The following is a 6,000-nucleotide window of genomic DNA, read 5'->3' on the forward strand; positions in this document are numbered from 1 at the left end:
ATGAGTCCTCACTGCTTCCCTGCTGCTCCTTGACCCGGACCGCGCTTTCCTTTCCCCTCCTTTCATACCACTGCTCCAGGGCAGCAGGAGACCCTGCGGAGCAGCGGGCCGCCTTCCACCTCCAGCAGACGCATTGCTGCCCTGTTTAACAAGACACGAGCGGAAGTTCATCCCAGGCAGCCTCCTTCCCGCCTGGCGTGTGGAGGAGGGCCTCGGGCGAAGCTTCCCGGTGGGACCATAAGGCAACGGTGCGCGGGGAGCGACTGAGTCGCACAGCTCTGGGAGCAGCTGCTCGGCCTGGGTGAGGGGCTCCAACTTCTCGCCAGGGAGAAAACACACCCGCTGGAGCTGGTGCTTTGTTCCGTGCAACCACTCCCATCCCTAACTTGCACGTGTGTATACTGGAAAGAAATTATACTTTAGAGTCAGAAATCCAAACTCTGAACTGAACCATGACCTTGGGCAAGGTGCGTGTACATGCACCCTTCTGCACCTGGGTTCTCCTCTGTAAACCTGGGCTAACACAGAGGCGGACAGCTCCCTCCTTCAGCAATGATATCTCGGCTTGTGTCAGGGGAAGTTCCCACTCCAGCAGCATGGATCTGGGGAGACTGCCAATCTCCACACCCTGCCTGTCCTGCCGAGGGGTGGACACGTGACACAGTCGTGGAAAGGAGACTCTAAGTGCTAAAACTTTGAATCTTGGACAAAAGTGACGTGTAGAGAAAATGATCACAGCTCATTGCTGGCCCCCGGTCCGTGGGCTCCTGCTGCCTGGGTCTCCAGACCCGCCTGACGCCTGTCTTCCCAAAGCCTGGTTCTGCTTTTCCTCTGAGGCTCTGAGCTACCCCACATTCCTCTGACAAATCTCTTTTTAAATTAAGGGAGACTGAGTTTCTGTATTTCCAACCCCAAGCCTCTATCTGACACAGATCCCTCCTCAACTGAGGGTCTGTAGGATCAAGCACCCCAAGCAGCGACCAGCCCCAGCTCAGCCCCGGCACGCAGGGCAGGCTCACATGGCCTCCTGTGTGGCCTTCTAGTCGTGCTTTTAACATGTGCCTGTTAACTTACACCCGGGAAGTCTGAACAGAGTGGCCTGATGGTGGCCGGTGCTGCTCCCGCTGGGACGCCTCCTCTGGCCCTGTTGTGCGGCCATGTCAAGTCTCCCTGTTGCTGGGCTCCGGGCAGGTTCCAGAGCTGCAAGCACCCGTGCTCCTCCAGACAGTGGTTCCTAACAACTGGGTGCATCTTGAAAGAGGGGGTCAGAGAGACAGACCTGGGCAGTCTTACAATTCTCCCCGCTGGGACTGAGGAGAGGCCTTCCCAGGCCTCGGCCACAGCAGCTGTGTCACCAGCATGAAGAATTTATAAACAAGCAGCTCTCTGCTCACAGAGCTGGCGACTGTCTGACACAAAGAATCCATTTAGAAGAACCACTCTTCGGATGGCACCTCCCAGGAACAGTTGACAGAAATCACCCATCTTTATTCAGTATCCTCTATCAGAAATGTCAGGGTAAACAGCATTTCTGCTGATTAAGTAAAAATGAATGTCAGCAATGTTCTTTTTACTACTGGACTGTCTATGAAGTAGAAGAAGTTCCTAGAGGAAAATTTGGGTTGTATTAAGGTTGATAAACCTTATCTTAAAACAACTCACCACAGTCGTTCTTGAGGAATTTCCATATGTGCTGTTCACCTTAACTGTGATGGAGTTTCCAAAGTATTTTGCCACTAAATCTTCAAAAGAGGGTGCAGCATCAGTAGGATCTATAAGCCATGCAGCAATTCTGGGATCTAGCCCTACAAAATCAGCAACTACAGAGAAAAAGATCATTTAATCATTCTAAGAAAAATGAATAGTTATATTTTCCCTGCTTTAACAAGGTTCTCAAGGTTCAAATTAATAATTATGGTACTACCATCCCCTCAAATCACAGACCTAAGTACCAAAGTGATGCTCCCTCACTCCTAAAGAATGCTGAGCCTTTGATAAGAGTGGCCCCCACAAACCGGGTCCCACACAGCCAATCTCCATGGGGAATCCATCCCTAAGTAACTCTCTCAAAAATGTTGAAAGAGACAAAAGTCAGAATCCTCAGCCACACCCTTGCCTTCTCTTCCCAACTTTTCTCCCTGCTCTGGAGCCTCTCTCTGCCCCACACACCTCTCTTTTCAACCACACATGTCCCCGTGTCCACTCTTTCCAAGCCTCCCCTCCTCCACCCTCCTGCTGGGCTGCCTCCCAGGCCACGCCTAACCCTGCATCGGAGTGTCAGGAAAAAAGTCTCTCGAGTGAAGGGGGAGCGGTGGAGCCGCCTGAGCACACGGTGGCTGGTGGGCAGTGTACGCGAGGATGAAGATACCGGACATTCTGTTCAGTCACCCTGAGGTGAGGAAACCCTGTGAGACAGCTCATGTGCTGCACCGTGATGTGTGAAAAGAGTGGTGGTAGAAGGCTGCCCGTGAGCCTGGGAGGCCGCATCACCCCTTAAGTGTAGTTTTCTTGTCTGAAAACTGGGAGAAAAATCACTGTAAGTATCCATGGGACACATATGAAGGTGCTTTTCAAAAAATAAAAGTGATGGGGACTTCCCTGGTGGCACAGTGGATAAGACTCCATGCTCCCAATGCAGGGGGCCCGGGTTCAATCCCTGGTCAGGGATCTAGATCCCACATGCATGCCGCAACTAAGAAGCCCATGAGCCGCAACTAAGGAGCTGGCAAGCTGCAACTAAGGAGCCCGCCTGCCGCAACTGAGCCCACAAGCCATAACTAAGGAGCCCGCTGCTGCAACTAAGACCTGGTGCAACCAAATTAAAAAAAAAAAAAAAGAGCCCTATAAGAGTATGTCCTACTATTATTAAAAAAATAAAATAAAGTGATATTTGCTAAATACATTTTAGTACCAGAGTATTTTAGACATGGAGAGGACTTATAAAAGGATGGGGAGACTGATAAATTAAGACGTAAGTCTGAATCCTAAGTGACTGCTTTCTGAAGTTACTTTAACATTTTGAAGTGTGATTTACAAGGACTCTGCCTTTAAATAAAACTGTAATCTTAGATTACATCACACTAAATATATTTTCTGGCACCTTTAAATCATAGTAGTCTAAGAGATTTATATTTACCAAAGCAGCCAGTATCATCACTTTTTTGTTTGATGCGTGGGACGTCTCCTATGTTGGCAGATATGGAACTTGGGTTGACAGGGAGTCTGTATGCACTCTGGCTACTTGCCGCCCAAATCAGCCGTCATGACTTCATGTAACCATGTCTGCCAACACTGACCGAGCCAGATTATTTCATTCTACTTGCCTTTTCAAAGCTGTTATGTTCCAAAATTAAGGGCTCTTACCAACTTTTTAATTATAATTTACTTTTTTAAAAACATTTTTTTTTTTTTTTTTTGCGGCACGCGGGCCTCTCACTGTTGTGGCCTCTCCTGTTGCGGAGCACAGGCTCCGGATGTGCAGGCTCAGTGGCCATGGCTCACGGGCCTAGCCGCTCCACGGCATGTGGGATCTTCCCGGCCCAGGGCACGAACCTGTGTCCCCTGCATAGGCAAGCGTACCCTCAACCACTGCGCCACCAGGGAAGCCCTAAAAACATTTTTATTGGAGTATAATTGCTTTACATTGTTGTGTTAGTCGCTGCTGTATAACAAAGTGAATCAGCTGTACATATAGATATATCCCCATATCCCCTCCCTCTTACATCCCCCTCCCACCCTCCCTATCTCACCCCTCTTGGTGGTCACAGAGCACCAGCTGATCTCCCTGTGCTGTGCGGCTGCTTCCCACCAGCTATTTTACATCTGGTAGTGTATATATGTCAATGCCACTCTCTCACTTTGTCCCAGCTTACCCTTCCCCCTCCCTGTATCCTCAAGTCCATTCTCTAATTCTGCGTCTTTATTCCTGTCTGCCCCTTGGTTCTTCAGAACCTTTTTTTAAAAAATTATTCCATAAAAAAAAAAAAATTATTCCATATATGTGTTAGCATAGGGTATTTGTTTTCTCTTTCTGACTTACTTCATTCTGTATGACAGACTCAAGGTCCATCCACCTCACTACAAATAACTCAATTTCATTTCTTTTTTTTTTTTTTTTTTTTGCGGTACGTGGGCCCCTCACTGTTGTGGCCTCTCCCGTTGCAGAGCACAGGCTCCGGACGCGCAGGCTCAGCAGCCATGGCTCACGGGCCCAGCCACTCTGCGGCATGTGGGATCTTCCCAACCGGGGCATGAACCCGTGCCCCCTGCATCGGCAGGCGGACTCTCAACCACTGCGCCACCAGGGATGCCCAATTACATTTCTTTTTATGGCTGAGTAATATTCCATTGTATATATGTGCCAGTCTTCTTTATCCATTCATCTGTCGATGGACACTTAAGTTGCTTCCATGTCCTGCCTATTGTAAATAGTGCTGCAGTGAACATTGGGGTACATGTCTCTTTTTGAATTATGGTTTTCTCAGGGTATATGCCCAGTAGTGGGACTGCTGGGTCATATGGTAGTTCTATTTTTACTTTTATAAGGAACCTCCGTACTGTTCTCCGTAGTGGCTGTATCAATTTACATTCCCACCAACAATGCAGGAGGGTTCCCTTTTCTCCACACCCTCTCCAGCATTTATTGTTTATAGATTTTTTGCTAATGGCCATTCTGACTGGTGTGAGGTGATACCTCATTGTAGTTTTGATTTGCATTTCTCTAATGATTAGTGATGTTGAGCATCCTTTCATGTGTTTGTTGGCAATCTGTATGTCTTCTTTGGAGAAATGTCTGTTTAGGTCTTCCACCCATTTTGGGACTGGGTTGTTTGTTTTTTTGCTATTGAGCTGCATGAGCTGCTTGTATATTTTGAAGATTAATCCTTTGTCAGTTGCTTCATTTGCAAATGTTTTCTCCCATTCTGAGGGTTGTCTTTTCACCTTGTGTATGGTTTCCTTTGCTGTGCAAAAGCTTTGAAGTTTCATTAGGTCCCATTTGTTTATTTTTGTTTTTATTTCCATTTCTCTAGGAGGTGGGTCAAAAAGGATCTTGCTGTGATTTATGTCATAGAGTGTTCTGCCTATGTTTTCCTCTAAGAGTTTGATAGTGTCTGGCCTTACATTTAGGTCTTTAATCCATTTTGAATTTATCTTTCTGTATGGTGTTAGGGAGTGTTCTAATTTCATTCTTTTACATGTAGCTGTCCCGCTTTCCCAGCACCACTTATTGAAGAGGCTGTCTTTTCTCCATTGTATATCCTTGCCTCCTTTATCAAAGATAAAGTGACCATATGTGTGTGGGTTTATCTCTGGGCTTTCTATCCTGTTCCATTGATCTATATTTCTGTTTTTGTGCCAGTACCATACTGTCTTGATTACTGTAGCTTTGCAGTATAGTCTGAAGTCAGGGAGCCTGATTCTTCCAGCTCCGTTTTTCTTTCTCAAGATGGCTTTGGCTATTTGGGGTCTTTTGTGTTTCCATACAAATTGTAAAATTTTTTGTTCTAATTCTGTGAAAAATGCCCTTGGTAGTTTGATAGGGATTGCACTGAATCTGTAGATTGCTTTGGGTAGTAGAGTCATTTTCACAATGTTGATTCTTCCAATCCAAGAACATAGTATATCTCTCCATCTGTTTGTATCATCTTTGATTTCTTTCATCAGTGTCTTATAGTTTTCTGCATACAGTTCTGTTGTCTCTTTAGGTAAGTTTGTTCCTAGGTATTTTATTCTTTTTGTTGCAGTGGTAAATGGGAGTGTTTCCTTTATTTCACTTTCATATTTTTCATCATTAGTGTATAGGAATGCAAGAGATTTCTGTGCATTAATTTTGTATCCTGCTACTTTACCAAATTCATTGATTAGCTCTAGTAGTTTTCTGGTGGCATCTTTAGGATTCTTTATGTATAGTATCATGTCATCTGCAAACAGTGACAGTCTTACTTCTTCTTTTCCCATTTGTATTCCTTTTATTTCTTTTTCTTCTCTGACTGCCGTGGC

Source organism: Delphinapterus leucas, chromosome 5 (assembly GCF_059928025.1).
Source record: "Delphinapterus leucas isolate spDelLeu-1000000601 "Yukka" chromosome 5, BTC_Dleu_Yukka2, whole genome shotgun sequence".
NCBI classification, from domain to species: Eukaryota; Metazoa; Chordata; class Mammalia; order Artiodactyla; family Monodontidae; genus Delphinapterus; species Delphinapterus leucas.